A 12,368-nucleotide genomic window follows, 5' to 3' on the forward strand; every position below is an offset into this window, starting at 1 on the left:
TAATCTCAGACAACTTAATCCAGATATTTGAATCAAATCCGCAAATGCGTTTGAAGAACAAAATTAGCCAGAGATCAGTTCTCACGATTGACATTTGTCAAATCATCGTAGATGTATTAAGCGAGGTCCAAATAACAGACCCCAGATCCTGACCCTATGCTCCAAATACAACACTCACAATACACACAAACAACCAAAACCAACACAAAACTATAAAGGGAAGAATAAACATGGGTTACAGGATCTCGAGTGTCAGGGTTCTGCCCTGGCAGCTTTGTCTGTTTTGTCCTTGTTTAATTTTTCTTTGCTTGTCCTGTGTATGACCACATCGCTTTGTCTTTGTTTATGTTGGCCATGTGCTCCTCTCGTCCTGCCCGCTTGTTTCACATTACCACGCCCCCTCGTTAAGTCCTTGTTTAGTGCTCGTTACTTGATTGTTCTCACCTAGTGTTTGTGTGCTTTCCTCCCTATTTATTGTGCTCATTTTCCTCATGTGTTTGCTGGTTCGTTTTGTGTGTGAGTTAGTGTTTGCTTACCTCGCTAGCTGGTCTTTACTAAATAGAGTCTTTTCCCCTGTCTGTTAAGGTCGGGTATTTATTAGTTAAAGTTTATTTTGTCACTGTTTTTACTCAAGTCTAGTTTCAGGTTTTCCTTTTGTTTGGATCAAATCTTTTGATTTCTCTTGAGTTTGACTTGTTTCATTCAAGTCTTTATTTTTTCCTTTGAGTTGTTATATTTCCTTGACTAGTCTTTCCAGTTATTTCTAGAACTTATTTACCTTACTGATTTGTTTCTTTACTTTTTATTTTACTTTTGTTTGTCAGCTTTGGTTATTTTTCTAGCTCCCCTTTTTCTTGTTTTGTTTGTAGGTCATATTATTCCTGTCTGCCTTTTTGCTCTCGTTTTTATTTATTTATTTATTGGTTACACTTTACTTGAAGGGGTGTGCATAAGACTGACATGACACCTTAATAATCATGACATGACATATGTCATGGATATGAAGGAGGTTTTATGCATGTTTATGACAACTGTCATTAAGTGTCATTCGCTCAGTTATGTCATTTTTAATGCAAATATTACATTATTTGACCTAACCCTAACCTAACCTAACCCCTACCCTTACCCCTAACCATAGCCCATAACAGACATCTCAGACAATGTCATCTTTGCATTAAAAATTACATAACTGAGCGAATGACACTTAATGACAGTTGTCATAAACATGCAAAAAACCTTCATATTCATGAAATATGTCATGTCATGATTATGTAGGTGTCATGTCATGATTATGAAGGTGTCATGTCAGTCTTATGCACACCCCTTCAAGTAAAGTGTAACCAAAATTTTAATTTAGACTTAAATATTGTGTTGGTTGGTGGATTTTTTAACTAGCAGATCCCAAAGAGTACGTGTTAATGGGGTGTTGTCCAATGCATTGTTGTCTTCCACTGGTACCCCACAGGGTTGTGTTTTGTCCCCTCTCTTGTTTTCTTTATATACTGATGATTGTCGGAGTGTTTTTGAGGGGAGACACATTATTAAATTTGCAGATGATTCTGTGATTGTGTCTCTCCTCACTGGCTGCATTTACATGCACAATTTTTGGTTCAATCGGACTGAATTCATTCATTGGGTTGATGTGCACGTTTATGTGTGCGCGTTTATATGTCATAAGCTTCAAATCGGAATAGTTTTTTTACTATTACATGCACACACTGCACAAATATAGAGTTTCTCACTGTTTGCACATAATAACCACTCTCCTACACGGTTTCTTTATTTCTTTTTAACAGCAGAATTAATATTTATCCATTTATCTAATCCATCATTGCACATGCGCAGTCCTTTCAGTTTCGGGGTTCATTCCGATCGAGTGTTTACATGCACTCTCCATCATATTAGAAAAGGAATAAACCACCCCCTTCGGTCCGATCGAAATTTTCCGATCGAGCTCAGTCGGATCGATTAAGGTGTTAACATCCTTCAATCCGATTACAAATTGATTATTTGGTTGCATGTAAACGTAGCGAGTGTCTTTTCAGTCCGATTGAGCCGTCAGTCCGATTACAAACGGATTATTTGGTTGCATGTAAACGTAGCTAGTAAACGTAGCCACTGAGTCAGATGGGAGTCATGGTCCAGTGGTAGATCATTTTATTCAATGGTGTGATGCTTCATTTTTAAACATTAATGCTTCTAAAACAAAAAGAGATGTTCATTGACTTCCGTAAGAAGAACTTTGTACCTGTGCTGCCTGCCGTCATTAAGGGACATCAGGTAGAAGTGGTCAGTGAGTACAAATATTTAGGCACTGTGTTTGATGATAAATTGAGGCACACTGATATGATTCGAGGGAAAGCTCTTCAACGTATGTATTTTCTGAGGAAACTTCGAACTTTTCATGTGGATGTTTCTTTTATGAAGATGTTTTACACTTGTTTTATTGAATATATTTTAAGTTTTTCTATTATTTGTTGGTATGGCAATTTGAATATAAAGAACAGGGGTAAGTTGAACAGTATAGTTAAAATGGACAGTAAGATAGTGGGGACTGATTTAAGGACTATCACACAAATTTATGAATATAAGGTGACTAAGAAGGGCCAGTTAGTCCTTTCTGATGTCACCCATTCATTGTGTAATGAATTTCAACCGCTTCCTTCTGGCCGGAGATTTAAACTCCCTTTGTGCAAATCAAACAGATACAAGGATTGCTTTGTACCTGCTGCAATCATGTTTTTAAATGACTTATTATAAATATGTTTTATGTGTGTAGTGTTGCTGCTGTATGTGCATGTATACTGTTGTCTACATAAAGAATTGCCTTTTAAGGACAATAAAGTTAAGTAAGTATATATTGCATACTATAAGGGGCAATATCTGCACCCTGCAATTGATTTCCAATGGCATTTTTATGATAATGATTATTAATGTCAAATAAAGCCAAGTATATACAAATGTTGCATTCATGTGGCATTTTCACAAACATGCTTGTAGAAAATGGCACATAATTATTTACAGCAGATTCCCGATTAGTAAACGAGCCCAAACTCACTATAATCTGTCAATTAGATATAAAGATATCCCTCATGGAGTTTTAACACATAAAACCCCACAGGCACACATGTAGCAAAGTAAAAACAAATGTAGCTTTCATGTGGCTTTTACACTTCTAACTTCATAAAACATGCACAGATCGTAGAAAATGGCACATCATTACTTACGGTGGATGCTCCCAATTGAAATGAGTCCAAAATCAACATAAACCATTGCGTTGATCACGAGATATACCTCATGGAGTGATGTAACATGCTTCTTGGCTAAAGACATGTCTCTCATCTTTCTGGAATGCAGTTGTGTTATCCAATGTTACCGGAACCATCCATGCTTGTTTTCCAACATTGTTGCAAATATTTTGGAAGCTCTACCAATCGTATATTAGAGTCAGGTCTAGCAACACCAGACACACCTTTATATTTGGGCAAGGCGACGAACCAATGGGGTGGTGCATGCAGATGCACTGCACTTTGATTATGTGATGCTATCACCACAAAATTTGATTCTGATGCGGCTCACATGTAGGGGAACTTCACCAAAAAATTATTTTCCTCCCACCAAAAAATTATTTTCCTCCTACCTAGTTTCCTTCATGAGTTATTGCATGCCAAATAAGATAAATGCATACAATATATAATTTATTTACAAAACAAATATAATTTCCCTTGAGCACACTTTTTTCTTTGAAAAATGAGCAGTTTCTCAGTATAAGAAGGTCCAAATGTAATGAAAATGTATTTTCTAAAAAAAAAAAAAAACAGCTAGCATTGTTTCTAGCAAACAATACCTACCTTTTGACTCTCCTTGCTATAGTTAGGAGTTATGAGTCTTTACTTTTGTGTATGCAACTTAAAATATTTCTATATAAATTGTTTTTTTTTCCCCTTTTAGAAAATGACCAATTATTTTGCTAGATAAGACCCTTAACCCTCTGCTAGGATCGTGTAGAGCCCTTTGAATCTGCATTGAAACTGCAATTTGGACCTTCAACCCGTTGGCCACCATTAAAGTCCACTATATGGAGAAAAATCCTGGAAGGTTTTCCCCCAAAACCTTCATTTCTTTTCAACTGAAGAAAGAAAGACATGAACATCTTGGATGACATGGTGGTGAGTAAATTATCAGGAAATTTTTATTCTGGAAGAGAACTAATCCTTTAAGGCTAGAGTCTGGGCCTGGTCATGAGAGCAGACATTAACTGTTTTCACTCTTCTCTGTGTCAGTGGCAGAGGCGGACAAAGTACTCAACTCCATTACTTGAGTGAAAGTACAGATACTGCTGGTCAAACATTACTCCATTACAAGTACTCCATATATAGCATGTTCTGAACCCTAAACACGTTTTGTCACAAAAGCCGTATTGTCCACTGTCAAGGCATCGCGAGTTCACGTTTTACAGCAGAAACCGAAAAGCACCCTTGTTGTTTGTGAACACAACCCGACAAGTCAGTTTAGCAAATCAGCACGCAGTATTCAGGTCAGGTGACAGGCCTGCTAGTCACTTCGAAAAGACGTGCTAGCTGAGAGGAGTTTCGTCTATGGCCGCGTTTACACTGCATGGTTCACATGACCCAATTTCGATTTTTTTTCTCCCATGTGGCACAGATCGAATGTGTAAGCAGGAAAAAAGCACATGGATTCTAAATACAGTATTTTCAGACTGGTTTAGAATGCTTTAAGGGTTGCGGACGAAATAGCTCAACATGAGAGCCAACACAAACGCAATGATATGTGAAATAAAAACGCCATCATGTTTTAAGGAAGAGTGACTTGATTATGTGGTGGAAATAGTAGATGATGGGCACAGAATGGTAACAAAACTTACACACAGGTGTAGTAGTGTGCAAACTCTACTACATGGGGATGTTTGGATAACTATACAAGAATTCACGTTCACATTTTTTGAAAATATTTATTTAAAATATGTTTTTTTATATTATATTATATTATATTATAATAACCAATTGACCTCAAAAAGGGAATTCATGAGCAAAAACTGCTTCATATTATATTATATTATATTAAAGAATTGAACTCTTCTGTGTGACATTTTTAGATGATTTTTTAATAGAAGTTCTTCGTGAGTAGCACCGTAAAAAAAATGTCTTGGGTAACCTAAAATGTGCATCATTTAGTTACATCAAGGGTCAAATCAAATATAAATAGGACATTAAAGTTAAAAGTTACAGACTTTTTTTGTGTGTGCGGTGTACAGGTCTGGTATGAAGAATGTTTTTGCTCAGATGGCCGAAATGTCCGTCCAATAGAGAAAAGTTTCACTCAGCAAAAAATAAATAAATCAATCAATACATGTGACCTGTGGTGGCAAAATGAGTCGGAATGCGCACAGGCTAATTTTGAGCTACACGCAAAAAAGTGAAAAATGTCAATTTTAGTCAGATTTTAGGTTTTCACAAGAATTAGTTCATTAAGCCCTCGTCTAGCAATCCCAATGCTCCAAACAGTAATTGAACACCTAAAATTATCTTTATTTGTACGTTTTCTGAGAGAAGTACCTTTTCTCCAATCGCTTCTCACGCTGACTGTCATCCGAAGCGCTTTATGTCATCATAAAGGCGATTTCGCTGGTGCGCGATCCCGATAAATATACACAGAATTACAGTATTTAAGTATTCACGCAAACATAACCTGTTATGTCTTAAGTGAACATTTGGGGAACTTTCGGGGAAAAACATCTGATGTGTAACATTATTTTAGATCCGTGCATTACAGTAGGTCTTAATATATAGGCCGTCTGTCTCATTAATGTTTTATATTGTGATTATTAATGTAGTAATTATTACTAAGAAAAGAAGTGGAGGAAAAGATGCAATGTTTCTAGGTGATTTTGCTTTGGACCCTTCAGAAAATTTTAACTTGATTTTTCTCAGAATTGACTTTGCTGACTCTATCGACTTCAAACAGGTGTAGCTCAGTTATTTTTAATAATTCTTTTTTGAAAATTTGATCATTGTGATTCATTTTGCCAGAACAGGTCACAAATAAAAAAATAGAGGGAACACCATAGCTAACCCCCTTTAACATCACCTAATTCATCTATAACGGCCCATCCCCACTCCAGCCATCCCAGCAGCACCCCGCTCCTGCAGGAGCCTTACCTAATTCCCACACTGCTTTTCCATATTTACCCACTGCCGCAGCAATCCCCGCTCCCGCAGGAGCCTTTGTCTGTATTTTACACTGCAGTTCCCGCTCCCACAGGAGCCTTCCCTAAATTCCCACACTGCCGCAGCAGTGCCCGCTCCCGCAGGAGCTTTTCCATATTTCCCCACTGCCACAGCAGTGCCCGCTCGGACCCCTCTCCCCGGACAGGGGGAGTACCCCGGGCTCGAGAGTAATTACCGAGCTCGGAGCCCTCTCCACGGACAGCACGCCAAATACGCATAACCTTTTCCAGCACGGGGAGGAGCACTCGGGGGGAGCACTCTGGGTCTGGGCTAAAAACCGAGCTTGGACCCCTCTTTCCGGATAGGAGGAGTACCCCGGGCTCCAGAGTAATTACCGCCCTCTCCCACAGACAGCACGCCAAATACGCATAACCTTTACTCAGTTCATTATATGTAAGTGTGAACTCGTGAATTATCAGTCATGTTTCATTCAAATTAATTTTCATTGACTTTTTAGTTTGTTTCTAGTCAGTTTCCTTTGTTCTAGTTCCTACCAATCTTTAGTTGTCATGGTTACTGAGTTAATGGTGTCATTCTGTTCATGTGTGCTTCGTTAATTAAACTTGTTTGCTCTGTGTATTTAAGTTCCTCTTGTTTCAGTTCAGTTTGTCCTGTCTTTCAGGCCTCATTCATAATAATAATAATACATTACATTTATATAGCACTTTTCTAAGCACTCAAAGCACTTTACACCTCTACTCTTTTCGAAAGGCATCTTGGAATTTTTAATGACCACAGAGAGTCAGGACCTCAGTTTAATGTCTAATCCGAAGAACGGTGCTTTTTACAGTATAGTGTCCCCATCACTATACTGGGGCGCTAGGACCCACACAGACCACAGGGTGAGCACCCCCTGCTGGTCTCACTAACACCTCTTCCAGCAGCAACCTAGTTTTCCCAGGAGGTCTCCCATCCAGGTACTAAACAGGCTCAACCCTGCTTACCTTCAGTGGGCAACCAGTCTTGGGCTGCAGGGTGATATGGCTGCCGACAGATTGGATACTCCCCTGTTAATGTGAGTTGGATGTCAAATGTTTTTTTCTGCGACGGCGTTTTAGTGCCACGTTAAAAAATTTAAAAAATCTAAGATTATAAGATTAAAGTCGAAATATTTTGAGAAAAAGTCAAAATTACGAGAATAAAGTGAAAATATTTAGAGAAAAGAAGTAAAAATTACGAGAATAAATTTGAAGCAATATGAGAATAAAGTTGAAATATTTTGTGAATAAAGTCAAAATGACAAGAATAAAGTCAAAATGAATTAACTGGATTAACAGCACCAGGAGAAATTCTGGTGGTCTGGCAACTGATTTGAATATATGTGGGATTATTAGCAGAAATCATACCATGTGTCATATACTCACAGGGACTGTAGGCCTATGCTTTGAAATAATATTTAAAACTATTTTAATCTCTTAGTCTTAGATTTTGTTTATTTTATTACAATTTTTTTATTTATTTTTAATATGGCACTATAACGCCATTGTGAAACATCTCGCAGTACAGATATATCTATTACAAATTAAACATCTCTAGTTGACAAGCAGAGTATTAATTTTGTTCATTTGTGTTAAATAAAAGGCGATCTGGTGCTGAAATGTGTTGCTTTTAAAATCATGCTGAGTGCTCGTTGCCGCTGTCATCAGTGCCGGTGTTGTGCTGAATTTTGCACCCTTGCCAGATTATGCACCCCCTATAGTATTCATAGGTTTAGGAGTAGGTGTGAGGGAGGGGTTAGGATTAGGGGTGGGGGTAGGATTAGGCAATCAGGTAGTGACTTCAACGAGGGGGTGCATAATCTGGCAGGAGTGCAAAATTCGGCACAACACCAGCATCTAGTGCACAGATGAGCTCTTCAATCTATTGCTAACTGTTGTGGAGACTATATTCGTTCTGGTGAAATCACGAAATAAAATGCACACAAATATGTCCCTGCTCTTGATATATCATCACTGATGAACACATTTGGTTTTAATGAAGAAAAAAACTATAAAAGGGCGGATTAGAGCCCAGACCCACTAATTTAGCAATTACAAAGCAATTAGGCTACTTGGTTTTGTTTGAGTTACCTGCTGGAGTTATCTACTTTGGCTAAAAAACTAACTTTTAATATATAAAAACTATTAAAATTTTTCAATTTCAATGAACTAATTTTGTAATTTTCTTTAATTTTATAAGTTAACTGTATTTTTTTTAAAATGATTTCTTAATCAAAACAACCCAACTGCAGTACTATTGATATTACTTTGGCATGCACAATAAAAAAAAAACATGATTTATGAAAATTTATAAAATTATAGAGGGCGAGGAGTTATCTGTTTTTGCAAATGAACTGTTCATATATATATATATATATATATCTATATCTCAGAGATCCAGACTGCAACTAAATGGTCGCATTTTGCGACCATTTTTTCTGCCGGTGCGAGTAATTTTTGTGAGCGGCACTGGCGCGACCGCGCTGTTCAACTTTTAAGCACTGCCATTTCTGTTGCATATGAGAAATATCAAACGGCAAATGAAACGAAATCGAAACTAAATCGCGCTACTCGTTTGAGCTGCTCAGCGCTAACTGCGATGCAAACAAACTTGTCCAAGCTCAGAACAGCTTTACTTGGGAGCCAAAGTTGAGTTCGCGACACTGTTACAGCACAGCGCTGTGAGATCCAGTGAGAAGCGTTTGAATTCACCGCAGAATGAATAAAGATTGCTGCGAGATCTAATGAAAAGCATTAAAATTCTGCACAGAAATCTCTGTTATAAACCGATCAAACTGCGCTGACATAGAAAACCAGTAACGCTAACTATAACAATGGTGTCATTCATTTCAGGGTTTGTATAACCTTTTTGAGAGAGAAATTCAAGCAGTTTTCAGCTACTTTCAAACATTTCACACAAATGTTTCCAGCCATTTAAAGCTCCAAAATGATCCAATTTGAATGTTATTTTTAATGGGATGACCAAAATATACTGTGGTGAACAAACGCTTGTGTAAAAAAAAATAAAATAAAAAAAAATAAAAGATCACCATTGTGACCTATAGATAACAGCAGAGGAGCACTTATGGGCTTATTAGTCATTCATATATAGTTTTTCCGTTATATTTTATTGTACTTTCACTTGAACAGTTTTTGGATACTCTACACACCTCTGGTGTCTCTGCATAACATTTGGAAAGTGTGTCTGATGATTATTCTTTAATAAGGTCCCTGATTATTTCTTGTCTGGCAGTCTGACTTTACAGTCTGTAAATGCGGACCACAGAAGAAAAAAATCGAATGATGAACAATTTCATGGCACATTAATAAATCTCTGCACGTGTCTCATGACCTCCTTCAGAGTCTGACATATTGGTTAGAGTGAGTCAGGAGGGACTAAACACTTCTGACATTAAAACAGTTTTGTCCTCTTCAAACAGCTTCTGATTTACCTTTAAATTACTGTCATATCAAAGAAAAGATGTGTCATGACTTGGAGCGATTACAATGTTACTGTGTCACAACAAAACATTCAGTTCATTCAGTTTAATCTCCAATCACATAAATTAATACTCACAGAGCTTTTCTGCAGTTCACCACGGCTGGTATCAGTCTCCTTCTACCTTCATCAGATGTGTTGTATTTCTTCAGATCAAACTCATCCAGCACCTTCTCTGATATCTGCATCATGTAGGCTATTGTTGAGCAGTGAGCAGGAGAGAGTTTATTCACTGAGTGATGTGCTGATTTCACAAACTCCTGAATCTCTCTGTACAGAGTCTGATCCCTCATTTCCAGCAAACAGAGTAACAGATTGATGCATCTGTCAGCTAAGAGATGTACATTAGCCTTAATTTGGTCTTTAATGTACCGTGTTGTTATGCTGATGTTATACGACATGTTCACTGTGTATGTCAGTAGATCCTGTAAGAGCCTCTGATTGGATGCCAGTGAGAGGCCCAGCAGGAACCGCAGGAAAAGATCCAGCTGTCCATTCTTACTCTGTAAGCATTGATCAACTGCTGATGTCAGTAATTTATACAGAGACTGTTCTGAAATCTTGCACATAACTTCTACACCAAGAAACAAAATCAGTGGTTTATAATTCTTGACTAGATAAGAGTAAAACACAAAGAAAGCAGCTAGAAACTCCTGAAAGCTCAGATGTATGAAGCAGTAGACTTTTCTTTGATGAATCACAGATTCCTCCTTAAAGATCTCAGTGCAAATTCCAGAATATACTGCAGCATCAGTAATGTCTATGCCGCTGTCAATCAGGTCCTCCTCATAGAACAACACATTGCCCTTCATCAGCTGTTTGAAAGCCAGTTCAGCAAGTTTCTATTCACATCACAAACTTTCCATCTGTGTGAAAACAGTGTGATTCTGCTTTCATCCAGACCATCAAAGATGAACACAACTTTACACTCCTCATAAATCTTTGAGTCTAGATCTCGAAGTTCAGGATGAAAGTCCAGCAGAAGTCTGTGAAGACTGTACTTGTGATATAAAATTAAGTTCAGCTCTCGAAATGGAAGCACAAACATGAAATCTACATCCTGATTGGCTTTTCCCTCTGTCCAGTCCAGAATAAACTTCTGCACAGAGACGGTTTTTCCAATTCCAGCAATGCCTTTAGTAAGAACAGTCTTGATTTTGTCTTCCTCCTCACATCCTGGTTCATGTAAGGGTTTAAAGATGTCATTGCAGCAGATTGAAGTGTCTCGTGAGTGTTGTGTTCTGGGTGTTTTCTCCAAATGTAAAACCTCATGTTCGTCATTCACTCCTTCACTCTCTCCCTCTATGATGTAGAGGTGTGTGTAGATCCTGTTCAGGAGGGTTTGATTTTTTTGTAATCTGATTCCCTCAAATAAGCTCTCATACTTGTTCTTCATGCTGGTTTTGTGTTGGTCTTTGACTCGTTGGTAATGTCTATGCCGCTGTCAATCAGGTCCTCCTCATAGAACAACACATTGCCCTTCATCAGCTGTTTGAAAGCCAGTTCAGCAAGTTTCACAATCACATCTCTGCTGGACGTCAAGAGTTTCTCTGGATCTCTCTCATCATACTTCTGACTCTTCATGTTGATCTGAGTCAGCAGGAAGTGGATGTACATTTCAGTCAGAGTCTGAGGAATTTTTGCACTTGAATCTTGTTTCAGGAGGTTTTGAAGCACAGTGGCTGTGATCCAGCAGAAGACGGGTATGTGACACATGATGTGGAGGCTTCTTGATCTTCTAATGTGTGAGATGATTCTGCTGGCTTGATGCTCATCACTGATTCTCTTTCTGAAATACTCCTCCTGAGGCTCATTGAATCAGATCTTCTTCCAGGAGCTTCTGAAGCACAGTGGATGAGATCCAGCAGAAGACGGGGATGTGACACATGATGTGGAGGCTTCTTGATCTTTTAATGTGTGAGATGATTCTGCTGGCTTGATGCTCATCACTGATTCTCTTCCGGAAATATTCCTCCTTCTGAGGATCATTGAATCCCTGAATTTCTGTCACACGGTTGATGTATATTGAGGGGATCTGATTGGCTGCTGCTGGTCTAGAGGTGATCCAGATGAGAGCAGAGGGAAGCAGCTCTCCTCTGATGAGGTTTGACATCAACACACCCACTGATGAAGACTCATTCACATCACAAACCTTCTCATCATCTGAAAACATCAGTGTAATTCTGCTTTCATCCAGACCATCAAAGATGAACACAACTTTACACTCCTCATAAATCTGTGAGTCCAGATCTTGAAGTTCAGGATGAAAGTCCAGCAGAAGTCTGTGAAGACTGTACTGGTGATCTTTAATCAAGTTCAGCTCTCGAAATGGAAGCACAAACATGAAATCTACATCCTGATTGGCTTTTCCCTCGGCCAAGTCCAGAATGAACTTCTGCACAGAGTTTTTCCGATTCCAGCGATGCCTTTAGTAAGAACAGTCTTGATCTGCTCTTTCTCCTCAGATCCTGCTTCAGCTGAGGCTTTAAAGATGTCATTGCAGTCAATTGGAGTGTCTTGTGACTGTTTTGTTCTGGCTGTTGTCTCCATCTGTAAAACCTCATGTTCTTCATTCATTCCTTCACTCTCTCCTTCTATGATGTAGAGCTGTGTGTAGATCCTGTTCAGGAGGCTTTCATTCTC

At 38.4% G+C, this 12,368-nt stretch overlaps 1 pseudogene; it reads right to left on the minus strand.

Annotated features, from left to right (window-relative positions):
• Nucleotides 1–9,799: 9,799 nt before the first annotated feature.
• Nucleotides 9,800–12,368, minus strand: part of LOC107745435 (protein NLRC3-like) — a 3,291-nt pseudogene continuing 722 nt past the window's right edge.

The sequence above is a fragment of the Sinocyclocheilus rhinocerous genome, unplaced genomic scaffold (genome assembly GCF_001515625.1).
Source record: "Sinocyclocheilus rhinocerous isolate Xijiao unplaced genomic scaffold, SAMN03320098_v1.1 scaffold7337, whole genome shotgun sequence".
In the NCBI taxonomy this organism is placed as follows: domain Eukaryota; kingdom Metazoa; phylum Chordata; class Actinopteri; order Cypriniformes; family Cyprinidae; genus Sinocyclocheilus; species Sinocyclocheilus rhinocerous.